The sequence below is a fragment of the Hemicordylus capensis genome, chromosome 2 (assembly GCF_027244095.1).
Source record: "Hemicordylus capensis ecotype Gifberg chromosome 2, rHemCap1.1.pri, whole genome shotgun sequence".
Classification (NCBI taxonomy): Eukaryota; Metazoa; Chordata; class Lepidosauria; order Squamata; family Cordylidae; genus Hemicordylus; species Hemicordylus capensis.
The window spans coordinates 361772730-361786171 of NC_069658.1; the positions used below are offsets into that span (position 1 = coordinate 361772730).

The following is a 13442-nucleotide window of genomic DNA, read 5'->3' on the forward strand; positions in this document are numbered from 1 at the left end:
ACTTTCCCCTTCAGCTATATTTCAGAACACAACAAGCTCCTGCCCAGTGCTGCTGGGGCAATATTGGCCTGGCCTCATTCCTCTGTAACCAGTTCCCGTGTGAGCTCTCTGTGGTCTTGACAGCGTGGCTGCAGTTTCAGACTCCTGTTGCCACTTATCAGTCCTGCTTCCTACCCAGAGGTATCAGGATTTCCTTACTAACTGAAAATACTTCATGGCTCCACTGGGCAGTGATTTCTCCCTGGTAGGAATGTGCATGGAACCAGGAGGGGGAGGTTCAAAGGCAGGGAGGGCTGACTTTAAGAGTGGTGGAGGGTGCACTTACCCCTCCGCCGGCACTCTGTTTGCAAGGGGACCATCAGGGCAGCAGCGTACCTCCCTGCCCCCGCCCCATTGCCTCCTCAGCCCCTATGTCACTGGAAGTACCTGACGCGCCTGCATGCGTCTGCGCTCACACGTCATGCTCGTGCAGGTGCGTCAGGTACTCCCAGTGATGTAGGGACCAAGGAGGCAATGGAAATACCCTGCCTCCCCAATGGTCCCTTTGCAAATGGAGCACCAGCGGTGGGGGGGGGGCAGAGGGAGGGATAAGTGCACTTTCCCCCACCCTTAAAGTCAACACCCCCACCTTCAAACCAGCAGTTCCATGCACATCCCTACTGCCTGGGCCTCAGTCTCAAACAGACATAGGCCTTCTCATAGGGCACCTGATGGACCTACCTGTGCTTCTTCACCACTCTCCTTGGATCCACTGGCATGTGTCTTCTGAGCTAGCCGCATTCTAGGAGCAAGTTGGAATGGCCATGCTTATGACTTCATTGTGTGCTTCAGCTGTCTGCTGGATCCCAGGACCACCCTGTCCTTGTAGCTGATTTCAGCCATAAATAACGCTAGTCCTCCCAACCCCATGGCTAAGTCCTTTTTGTTTCTCTGTGATTGTCTCTATTTTTCCTACCATTATCACCTGAATGATAATGAAAGGTGGAGAGTTGTTCTTGAGGTAGAAAGCATGAAATGTCTCCTTTGCTAAGCAGGGTTCACCTTAGTTTGTATTTGAATGATTGGCTGAATGTTGAGTGCTGTTAAGATATTCCTTTTAGGAAACAGGGCTGTAGCTCAGTGGTAAAGCATCTGCTTTGCATGCAAAAGGTCCCAGTTTCAACCCTGACATCTACAGGTAGGGCTTGGAGAGGCTGCCTAGGGGCATAGGGTCTATTGGACAATGGGGTACATTTGCAACCAGGCACAGAGGGTCAACGGGCCCAACAAGACTCTACAGACCCCTGGCCAGGGTGTGAAATTGCCCCCCCCAATGTTTATTCCCCCCCCCACTGCCAGTGGCATGACTCTCAATCATTGCCAGCAAGCTGTTTCTCTTTTTTCAAGCAGGAGGACGACTACTCTAATAGAAATTTGTAATAAACCCTCCCCACCCCGATAGCATACCTTCTTGTGAGGAAATTAGTCATTACAAAAAGTATTAAAAGCTTTAAAAATAATAAGAGGGAAGAAAAATGCTCTAACAACATAGATCTTTTGCTGTTTTCCCCTGCCTTTTCATTTGTTAGGTGCTGGTTGTTGGGCTTGAAGACTGCTTGTAGCCTAATCGTGTGTGTGAGAGAGAGAGGGAAGGAGGGGAGAGTGCACAAATGGGCAAATAGGGATAGGAACATAGCTAGGGGTTGTATGCACACATATATCAGGTCACAGTCATAAAGGAAAGGAAAGGTTGTGCCGTCGAGTTGGTGTCGACTCCTGGCGACCACAGAGCCATGTGGTTTTATTGGTAGAATACAGGAAGGGTTTACCATTGCCATCTCCTATGCAGTATGAGATGATGCCTTTCAGCACTTTCCTATATCACTGCTGCCTGATATAGGAGTTTCCCATAACACACACCAGCGGGGATTCGAACCAACAGCCTCCTGCTCTCTAGGCAGGTTGCTTCCCCACTGCGCCATTAGGTGGCCAGTCACAGTAGTAGGCATATGATAAAAATGTTTCTGAGCTAGGGGAATGTGTGTGCACAAGTATGTGTGTGAAAGTGTATGCATATATACACTTTCACTTGGAAATGTATGCGTATATAGTTCCCCTGCTAACTGGGCAAAGAGGCACCTTTTAACGTGATGATTCTCTTTATTTAGCAGGGGAGAGTAACTGGCCCTATCCACCCCCAGCACAGTACCTCCAGTGACTGTTGCTGTTGTCTATCTGATGTTTCTTTTTAGATTGTGAGCCCTTTGGTGACAGGGATCCATTTTATTTATTTATTATTTCTCTGTGTAAACCACCCTGAGCCATTTTTGGAAGGGCGGTATAGAAATCGAATTAATAATAATAATAATAATAATAATAATAATAATACATGAAGAGGCTGTGATATTATATGCACAGAAATGAAAGAAAGGGCATGCTAAGAATCTTGTTTTCATGATGTCCTTACAGTTTTTCTGCAGAAAATATATGGGGGAGGGAGGAAATAAAGAAGATGGGGAGAAACGGGGCTCATCTTCACTTTTTGTCCTTAGGCCCACTCCAACCTTGCTATACCCCTGAGGCCGCTTTCACACATAACAGAAAACCAGAGGCAAACATACCAGAGGTTTAAAAAGGTGGTAGTCCGAATGCAGAAAACCACAGATTTGTCGCTGAACTGTGAATCCATTTTAGCAATTTGTTCCTTAAGTCTGTAGTGTGTTTTGCCGCCAAGGCCTCGGGTTTGAAGACGGCATCGTGTCATGCAGATGCTGCCGCCATGTCTTAACTAGGGTTGAGGGTAGGAAGCTCTTCTCTCTCTCCTAATGAACTGATTACTGCGGCTGTCCTTCAAGCCATGCACGCAGTCAGTGCCTCCCCCTTTGCAGTCTCCCAGACTGCATATCAGATCATCTGAGAGTGCATGGTGTGGGGTGGGGGGATAAAGGCAAACTGCAGGCCCATTGGACATGCAGCTTGCCCTTGTGTGTGAAGGTCAGAGACTCCTGCCTGAAACCTTGGAGAGCTGCTGCCAGTCGGTGTAGACAATACTGAGCTAGATGGATCAATGGTCTGACTCAGTGAGGTCATTCACATGACAGGGGGGGAGGGAGAAGGTTCGGTAAACTCACCTTCCCCACCAGGCAGTGGTGGCTGGTCAGTAAGGGCAAGAGGGGCAGTGCCCCCCCCCCGCAACAAAAACAAACGCGTTAATAAAGGTTGAGACTTGCCAGCATCCAGGGAGCAGGGAAAGCAGGGAGCTTCTTCTAGACCCTTCTCCCCTGCCTATAACTTTTTGTTTTTGTCTTATTGGCTGGGACAGCTGCTACTCAAGCTGCTCCAGCCACTCTGATTCCTAGCGGGCTCCTCCTGGCACTGCCCATAGGAAGAACTGAAATAATGAGTTAAAATGCACTTCCTGGTTGCTTCAGGGGTTATATTTTAAATACACTTTCCTCTTCTTCCTGGTGGCAGCACCAGGAGGAGCCACCTAGGCATCAGATAGGATGGAGCAGCTTGAGTAGCAGTTGTTCCAACCAGTAAGACCAAAAGAGGAAGTTGCAGGCAGGGGAGGAGTTGTTGGAGGGAGCTCCCAGCTCTGGAGGATTCCCTGACTGCTGTTAAGTCTGATCTTTTACTGGCTTGTTTATTTGGTGTTGTGTGTGTGTGCAATCCCTGCTTTCTCCCTTCTCTCCCTTTTTCTGCTTTTCAGTTCTGCTTTTTACCCTTCCTTTCTGCTTTTTGCCTTTCTCACTGCTTTTTGGCCCTGGCTTTTTTGCTTTCTGCCTTCTTCCCCTGCACCTCACAAAATGTTTCTCTTTTCTACTTTCACCCCTGTTTTTTTCCTCTTTCTGTTTTCCTCAGTGCTGGCCCGCTGGTGTGGAGGTAAGTGGGGAGTAGGCTTCTGCCTCAGTGACCAGGTTATCCCCTGCCTCTCCTGCTCAAATGCCCACCAGCCGCTACTGCCACCAGATGAACGATTACTTGTTTGGGGAGTGCAGCGTGCAGCTCCAGAAGCCAGTATGATGCATTCCATGGCATGTGCAATGCACTGAGGGATTCCTCCAAGAATTTGGTGCTCTAGGCACTCATCTCTGTGTGCAGCCAGACTGGAAGCAGCCCATGCTTGCACTCAAGAAGGTAGCCCGGGTTAAGGGAGCCCTGGCTCCCTTAACCTTGGGTAACAGCCAGGCTAAAAAGCCGGGCTTAGAAGCTGGGCTCGGTGGTGCAGCCCCACTGGGATCAGGCCTATGCATGTCAGTTCTTGCAACACATTTTGCTGTATTGACATCAGAAAGCAAGCTAAGAAGTGAAAGCCTGGAATTATTACAAGCCAGGATCATTGAAACACTCCCCAAAGAAACCAAACTAACACCAAATTCAGACATAACAGGAAATCTCTGCCTCTGGTTGTCCCTTCACCTCTGTAACCACCTCTGTCCCTTCACCTCCGGTTTCCTGGGATGCACGTCCGAATTCGGGAAACTGGAGTTGAACGGGAGAAGGAACCCATGGTTTCCCTCCCCAAGCTCCACTCTGAATCGTCTGTTTAGAGCGTAATTTGGGCTCTTCCAATTCCGGTTCTGTGGTGCCACCATTGCTTCCAAACGGTGGCACCACCGTTTCAGCCCCACGGAGCTGGAGTTGAGGGAGGAAGCTCCTCCCTCACTCTGGCTCAAATTGCTGTGTGGGCTGTCCTTCTGTCAAGAAGGAAGCCCACACAGCCAGCTTCCCCACCTCTCTATAGTCTTGCTGACTGCAGAGAGGCAGCTCTCCTGCACATCTGAAAGGGGACAGGAGATTCTGCGTTACATCTGAAGGGAGCCTAAAAGTGAGGAGTCCACATAGTGAATGGGCAATGCAATGAACGTGCATGTGAATGAACATTACCCCATTCTGTAGTGAGGTTAATAGCAGCCAAATGTTAACAAAATATCTTGGAAAGGTACAGAGCAAGCAGTTCTGTCAGTGTAAGATAAGAATCAAGCACAAGAGCAGCATTTGTGTAAAGTGTCACCAAAGAGAAATGGGAGCATTAATGTGAGATACAAGATAAACGTTGTCATTCAGCCTTCAAGTTAGCATACAAGCAAGTGAGAATATAGCTTCAAGGCATATATAAAACAAAATCTTCTGGCCCAAAGTCACCCTCTTTCACCACCACAGCAGACAAAGTGCTATATGAGAAAATAAGCACAGGGAGCAGGGATTGCACCAGAGATGTTCAGCCTTGGAGCCTGAGGTGTGAATCACAAGTTCAGCAACCTCTTACAATATGTCTCTTGCTGGATGTACCACTTCATTCCTGAAAGAGACAGAACCCTCCTCCCCGACATGCATGTGCAGAGATTTTTCTAGCGGGGGGAGAGGGCAATCAGACATGTAATCTTGCAGTAAGAAGTGGTGCCATCTGGCAACAGACATATCATGTGAAGCTGCTGATCATGTAGCCTGGGTCTCATTCTTCCAGGACAGAATTAATATAAGGCAAATGCCATGAATATGTCCTCCTGTGTCTTTTCAGATCCACCACTTTTGAATTGCAGTGCTGTTTCATTCATTTTATTCTTGATTGCCCATGAGTGAGATTCCTATTGAAAAGAAGTTCCTATTTGTGTTTGTAATTCAGGAATACTGCCCCCCAAATAGAGTAATTATGCCTGCTATTTTGGATTCTACTCATGTTTGTGTAGACAAATATAGAAATATTTCTCTAAAGCAGCTTGCTCTTCTAGCACTCCTCATTTGAATTTCAGGTTAGTATATATTTCTAACAACAGTTGTCAGGAACTATTTGTTATTACCCATTATTTAGATGGGTGAGAGTTATTTACTACTGTGCATATTTCTTTGGTGCCAATAAGAGTAGAGGAGGAATTGTATTTCCACATTTAAAACTAGATGTCAGGAGTAGGACTAGATACCACGAGTAAAACTAGATGTTCCCAGTCCATTTCAGATTCAAAGTGCTGGTTTTAACCTTTAAAGCCCTAAATGGTTTGGGACCAGGTTACCTGAGAGAGCACCTTGCCCCATATGTCCCAACCCAGATCTTAAGATCTTCTTCAGAGGCCCTCCTCCTAGTGCCCCTGCCAAATGACCTAAGGCAAGTGGCTACTAGTGGGAGGGCCTTTGGGGTGCTTGAACCCCACTTATGGAATAGCCTCTCCAGAGAGGTTGACTGGCTTCATCAGTTTGTTTGTTTGTTATTTACTGAGTAAATAAAAAAAATTATTATTATTATTATTTCTTGTTTACACAGTCAGACAGGTATTATTGACTGGTTTGTTTTATCCAGACATTGAGTCCTTCCCAAGGACCTGGGATGGCTAAATTTTATCATCAATACTGTTGGTGATTATAGATATCATCGCAAAATATAGGCTGTTCCCAGTATAGTTGCTTTTTGTAATTGGCTGATGGTGATTTCTGTGGCCCCTATGGTGTTGAGGTGCTCTTCAAGTTTTTTTGGAATTGCACCTAGGGTGCCAATTACCACTGGGATTATTTTGGCCTTTTTCTGCCACAGCCTTTCAATTTCAGTTTGTAGATCTTTGTCTTTTGTGATTTTTTCTATTCTTTTTCTTCTATTCTGCTATCCCCTGGTATTGCTTTGTCGATTATTTTGACTTGTTTTTCTTTCTTCTCGACTACAGTTATATCTGGTGTATTGTGTGGCAGATGTTTGTCTGTTTGTAGTCGGAAGTCCCATAATATTTTTACATCTTCATTTTCTTCAACTTTTTCAATTTTATGGTCCCACCAATTCTTGGCTACAGGTAGCTTGTATTTTTTGCAGATGTTCCAGTGTATCATCCCTGCTACCTTGTGATTCCTTTGTTTGTAGTCAGTCTGTGCGATCTTCTTACAACAGCTGATCAGGAGGTCCACTGTTTCATCTGCTTCTTTACAAAGGCAGCACTTGCTGTTTGTTGTGGATTTTTCGACTTTTGCTCTTATTGCATTTGTTCTTAGTGCCTGTTCTTGTGCAGCCAGTATTAAACCCTCTGTTTCTTTCTTCAAGTTGCCATTCTTAAGCCATTGCCAGGTCTTGGTGATGTCTGATATTCCAGTTATATTGTGCAAATATTGACCATGTAGTGGCTTGTTTTTCCATGTTTCTGCTCGGTTCCTGACTTGTTCTTTCTTGTAGGCCTGCTTTGTTTCATTGGTGTTGAAGAGTTTCTCATTATTGACCATTTTAAGTGCATCTTCTTCACTGTCCTTGATATATTCTTCAAGGCCTCTTTTCTCCTCCTCTACTGTTTGATGGACTTGCAGCATTCCTCTTCCACCTGAGCTGCGAGGGAGGTATAGCCTATCTACATCTCTGCGGGGGTGCAGAGCATGATTGGTGGTCATTATTTTCCTGGTCTTACGATCTAGCGTCTCTAGCTCTGCCTGGGTCCAGTCTATTATTCCTGCAGTGTATCTGAAAAAGGTATAGCCCAAGTGTTTATGGCGTGTATAGTGTTCCCGCCATTGAGTTTGGACTTGAGGATTTTTCTAACTCTCCTGATGTATTCACTTCCTATTTTTCTTTTAACTTCAGTGTGTGCGATATTATCAGCCTGGAGAATGCCCAAGTATTTGTAAGGTTCTTTCTCTTCCAGGTTCTTGATGTTGCTTCCATTGGGCAGTTCCATTCCTTCTGTTTTTCTTATTTTTCCTCTTTTCATTATTAATGCAGCATACTTGTCTAGTCCAAACTCCATTGCTATATCTCTACTGAATATACGAACACTGTTTAGCAGTGATTCAATTTCTGACTGGGACTTTCCATACAACTTCAGATCGTCCATGCACAGCAGATGGTTGATTTTACTGGATGTTTTAGATGTTTGGTATCCGAGGCCTGTTTTGTTTAGTATTTGTGAAAGTGGGGTCATGGTGAAAACAAACAACAGAGGGGATAGTGAGTCCCCTTGGAAAATACCTCTTCTAATGCTAACCTGTCCAAGTATCTCACCATTGATTGTTAACTGTGTACTCCACATGCTCATTGCTTTTTAAATAAATATCTGAATGTTTTTGCTGACACCAGTTGTTTCTAAAAATTTTAGTATCCATGTGTAAGGCAATGAGTCGAAGGCTTTCTTGTAGTCAATCCATGCAACACTTAGATTTCTTTTTCTTCTCTTGCAGTTTTCTAAAATCATTTTGTCAATCAGCAGCTGGTCTTTTGTGCCTCTGGTGTTCAGACAATTTCCTTTCTGTTCAACTGGATGCTGTTTGTTAGTTAATAAGTGTTGCATCACTTCATCTGCTATGATTCCAGTTAATAATTTGAACATGGTTGGCAGGCAGGTTATCGGTTTAGAATTACTTGGAACTGCACCTTTTGCCGGGTCTTTCATAATGAGATGAGTTTTCCCAGTTGTTAGCCATTGTTCAATATCACCTCCTTGCAAAATGTGATTGAACTGTTTTGATAGTTGTTTATGAAGGCTTGTTAGGTGTTTAAGCCAAAAGCCATGCAGTTCATCGTCGCCTGGTACAGTCCAATTTTTAATTTTCTTTGCTCTTTCACTTATTAATTCTGGTGTTATTATTAGATCTTGCATTTGTTGGTTACATTTTTCAACCTCTTTCACACAGCCTGCTTTTTTATTATAGTCTATTGGATTGTCCCATAATTTCCCCCAGAATTGCACTGTTTCTTCTTTATTTGGTGTTTCTACGTTTCTTGCAGTTTCTCCTTCTATGCTTTGGTAGAAACGTCTCTGATTCAACTGGAATTGGAGATTCTGCCTGTGTTGTGTAATTCTAGCTTCGTATCTGCTAATCTTCTTTGACACTGCTGTTATTTGCTGCTTTATTATTTCCAGGACTTCTCTAATTTTCCTTGAATCTAGATGGTATTTTTGGATCGGATACTGTTTGGAGTTTTCATTCTTCAGCTTTTTGTCTTTCATATCTTTCAATTTACTAGCATCTGATCTAAACCTGGAGATTTTATTTTCTAATCTAATCTTCCATTTAGGTGATGTACTGCTTTCTTTTTTTACAGGTCCACTGATCTTATATCCAAGCTCTTGTGTTGTTATTGTTGCTGCACTGTACATTAGTTGGTTTGTTTCTTGCAAATTATTGGTTGTTATTTCTGCAAGAGCAGCATTGACATGTTTTAATGCCTGAGCAAGTTGTTTTTTGGCAACTGTTTTTAGAGCGGGAAGTCGAACCCTGGTGGTTGTTTGGTTCATGTGCTCAGTTATTTTTTGCTTTAGTTCTTGTTGCTTTTCTGTTGAACGGCATTTGGGTTTTTGAGGTGAACGCAAAGGGGAGGTTGCCTGGTTTTGATTTTGAAACAGTTCAGCAACGGTGGTATCCTCTATTTCCAACACCTCCTCCATCTGCGCCTGAGCAACTGCTTCAGTTGGTGGTAATTCTTCTTCCATATCTTGAGCCTGTGTTGCTCTTTGCAGTTCTTCCAGCTCAACTCCTGTGAATACTTTATTTCTTATTATGTATCTTCTCTGGTCTGCTAGCCTTTGTTCTGTTATTTCTGTATCTGGATGCTTCTCTTTCCAAATTTGGTACATTCTTTTTAAATAACCTCTTCTAGTTGGACTAGACTTCTAATAGCAGATCATTATTTCCTTGTTGGCATTTTTCGTATATTTTTTTCGGTTAAGCGACGTTTCTTCCAGTAACCTTGCAGTCTCCAGCCCTGGTTGCTCAACTGAAGATCCTGAGTCCTGTAGCCCACTTGCCACCAGATGTCCAGGGACTATAGCACCTGGAGTGGTCCTTGTTGACCCGGGCGATGACCGATCTGGTATAGATTTATTAAAGTTACGTCTCACCATATTGTTGATGGGAGAGGCACTAATGATGGCATTATTATTATTATTATTATTATTATTATTATTATTATTATTATTATTATTATTATTTTGATCCCAAGGCTGCAATCTTATACATACTGTACTTAAAAAGGCACAAGCTCCATGAAAATGCAAACTTCATTCCAATAAACTATGCATAGGGCTGTGCTACATACCTTTGGAAATGGGTGTAGGTCTAACAGATAAAGCATCTATAGACCTCTGTTTGTCATCTCTGGCCAGGAGCCAACAGACTTATGAACCAGTTTAGCACCTTTTCAGTGTCTCCCATCTCAAGCTTGCCCAGCTTCCTTAGCAAAATAACACATTTAACCAAATGCCTAATTTGGGACCACAGCCCAATTCCCAGTGTCTGAACTCAGTCTGACAAATGTTTAGTGACAGTTAAGCTTCTTGGCTAAGAAATTTAGCTGGTGGTTCCTTGAGTGGTATGAGAGTCATGCTGAGAAACTCTGTGGTGCGCTAAAGGTCTGGAGCACATGATAAATATCCTGGATGCTTATTCAGAATGACCAAATGAACATTTTCTACCCACGGAAGGGTGTCTGTGCCTATTTAGCTATGTAGTACCCCTGCAGGGAGCTGACCCATGAAATTCTCCCCATGGCAGTAAGCAATTTGATTTGGCTGCTCAGAACCTTTCATGGTAAACAATTCAAGGGAGAAGAGTTGTTGTCACTCAGGCCATTTCAAGTTGTAACTGCATCACTATCCATTTGAATACAATGAGATTATAATTGCTGCTTATAGGCTGCAGAATGACGTCAAGATTGTGAGGAGGAAAATGCTGATTGCTTAATGAGTATTGCTGGGTAGTGTTTAGTTTTTCCATTCACAAAAGAAAATGGGGAAAAAAACCCACCCTGTTCTTTCTATGTAAGAAAGGATCAATTATCTTCCTTCTGATAATTTACAGACCTCTCACTTTTCATTTTGGACAAAGGAGCACAGAGAGGAGGAGGAGATTGAATTCTAGAATTGAAGCTTTGACTGTCATCCTACATGATCAACAGAACAAGGAAACATGGGACTTGAGGTGCAGTCTTCCTTTCGGGGGAGTAAAATAATAACCTATGTTTTGTATGAAACAACAGTTCTCTAGTGTCGCTTTATTTCTTTTCACTTCAGTGCTGACAAACATGATTTAAAAATATTCCCTTTGCCTGCTTGTATATTGGAGTGGAGCTGTTTTGTTGTTGTTTACAGCTAGAATGTATTTTTAAAAGCTTTCATTGAAAATGATACAACAGAGAACTTGTCTGTGCCCAAATCAGAAGTTCTTATTTACTAGAAAGGTGTTTAATGTAGAGCATCATTTGAGAATTGAAAACTGTATTGATAGATTAGTTTAAGAGTGGCTTGGGAGTAGCCAGTCCCTGATGATTACTATATTCCAGTTCCCCCATCACAGAAGCAGGGGGATTTTGTGTGTGTGTTTACATATATCCCAAATGGTGCATTTTTAGTAATTGGGGGGGGGGGGAGGATGGGTACATACATTTGCAATGGAAATGTGTGGGTGGCAAACAAAAATTCATCAGTGTGCAGAATGAGTTTTGTTCTGGGCGGCAGTATCAAGGCAGTGTGTGTGCACCTGCATACAGAATGGGACCTTCCTGATTCAACCTGAGTAGGACCTAAAATGAACTGAGTGGACATCCAAAAACCTGTTAACACACACGCATGTGCACACCTTAGAGGGAATATTGGTAGCAAAGGAGAGATGCGCATAAAGGACAAAATTTTGGATCTAAGTTTCCTATGGAAACAGATCCAAAAATTCCAACTGAAGATGGCCCAGTAAAAGCCAGGGTCAGACTTAGCCAAAAATCAAACGGAGGCAGAGAGGTTCAGCCAGGATCGCCATGGCATTCAGCATCACAGGGGCACATTAAACTTGGAAAACAGATCATACAGCAACAGTAGGAGTGCTCACTGCATGGAAGAATTAATGAGTATCAAGCATGATGGTGAAATTCTAGACATGTAAAAGTTAAAACCAAAAACCACCTCACAGGCTGTTAAACAGAGAGTCAGAACCAGAGGAGGGTCAGATTTCAAGTCAGAACTGTGATTTGGGGAGATCTTGTCTTTACTCCTGGAGTTATCAGTTCTAAATCTATCAATGTTGAGAGCACTTGATCCCAAAACTTGGGGTGACTTATCTCTAATGTATCAGAATAAATTGGGTGATTGATGCCTGCAGCCCCATTCCCCCGTAATTATCAATAGCAATAGTGGGACTCATAGCTGGCCCAAAGTACTTGGGCACCTGAGGTGGGGCAGAAAATGCTACCTCACTCTGCTACCTCACGTCCCCCACTCCGGAAGCATTTTTGAGGGGCCTGAGGTGCTGCTTGCTGGTAGCCTCTTCTACTCACCTTGGCCACTTCTCACAAGATAGCTGGGGCAACAGAAGTAAGCCGCCAGAAAGCAGTGTCTTAACTTTAACAAAGCTTTGCAAAGGTTGGAATAGGAGCTCCTGGTCCAACCCTCATAAAGTTTTGCAAGAGCTCTGCATGAAGATGGAAGATGCCAGCATCCACCGTCCTTCCACCAAGGCTTTGCAAAGGTCAGTCCAGGAGCTTCTGATCCAACCTTTGCAAAGCCTTGCAAAGACTCCATGCAATGAGAGAAAGTTGTCAACGGTCCCTGCCCCCCACCCCATGTGGAACCTTTGCAAGGGCCAGATTTTCAGGCCAAGCATTGCAATGCTTTGCAAGGGTTTCACGTGAGAAGGCAAGTTTGGCAGCAGCCCCCTTCTTGTATTGAGCCCTTGCAAAGCCTTGATAAGGGCTGGATCAGGAGCTCCTGATCCAGCTCTTGCAGGCAAAGTGAGCCCTTACCCCTACCTAGTGGTGGGGGGAACTGCTAGTCCTCAGCCACAGTCATATGTATTGTGGAACTCCAAGTCCAATGGACCTGTGGTTCCACTCCATACCCCACCTCACATTCCTGTCTAAATTTGGATGTAATGTAGAGAAGGGAGCATGCAGTCAGCAAGTCTACAGAGAGGAGGGGGAACTGATTGTGTGGGCTTCCTTCTTGCATGAAGGACAACCCACACAACCAATCATGGCCAGAGAGAGGGAGCAGCTTCTCCCTCAACTTTGGTTGAACTCTGTCCCTCAACTTTGGTTGAAGCCTGCAGTTCCAAATTCAGACATAACGCAGGCTGCGTTGAACCTCAGGCTGGGGCAATGAAACTCACTACAACCCAGGGGCTCAAATTGGAGTTACAGAGGGAAAACCTTGGGTCACGCACATCATGGGACAAGTGTTGCACACATTCAGATGTAATGGTTTGACAACCTCTGGCCCCTTCAACTCTGGTTCTGCATTGCATGCAAATGCAGCCCTCTTCTTCCTGGCTGTGTCCTGCATCTATTCAACAAGCAGAGGACAGGGAAGTGGGAGTAACAGGAACTGTGTTTCATCACTTTGTGCCCCTCCAACTTCCCCACCCTCTGCCTTGTGACCAGGAAGAGGAAGGGATGCACCAGGGAGAGAGGAGGAATAAGGGCAATCAAGATGGGTGGCATGCTGCAAAGAAAATGTTTGGGGGGTCAGCTCTGAGTGCAGGTGGGATCAAGAGGCCAATCCTCCACTTCCACC

General features: G+C 44.3%; 1 long non-coding RNA gene across 2 annotated transcripts in view; it reads left to right on the plus strand.

Moving 5' to 3' along the window:
- LOC128341552 (uncharacterized) overlaps positions 1–13442 on the plus strand; it is a 79604-nt gene that overhangs the window by 36745 nt on the left and 29417 nt on the right. Inside the window, exon 5 of one of the 2 annotated variants that reach the window (XR_008314444.1) lies at positions 10744–10863. This is a non-coding gene — a long non-coding RNA (uncharacterized LOC128341552). The remainder of the gene's footprint in view (positions 1–10743; positions 10864–13442) is intronic. The other variant, XR_008314445.1, reaches the window with a different exon arrangement.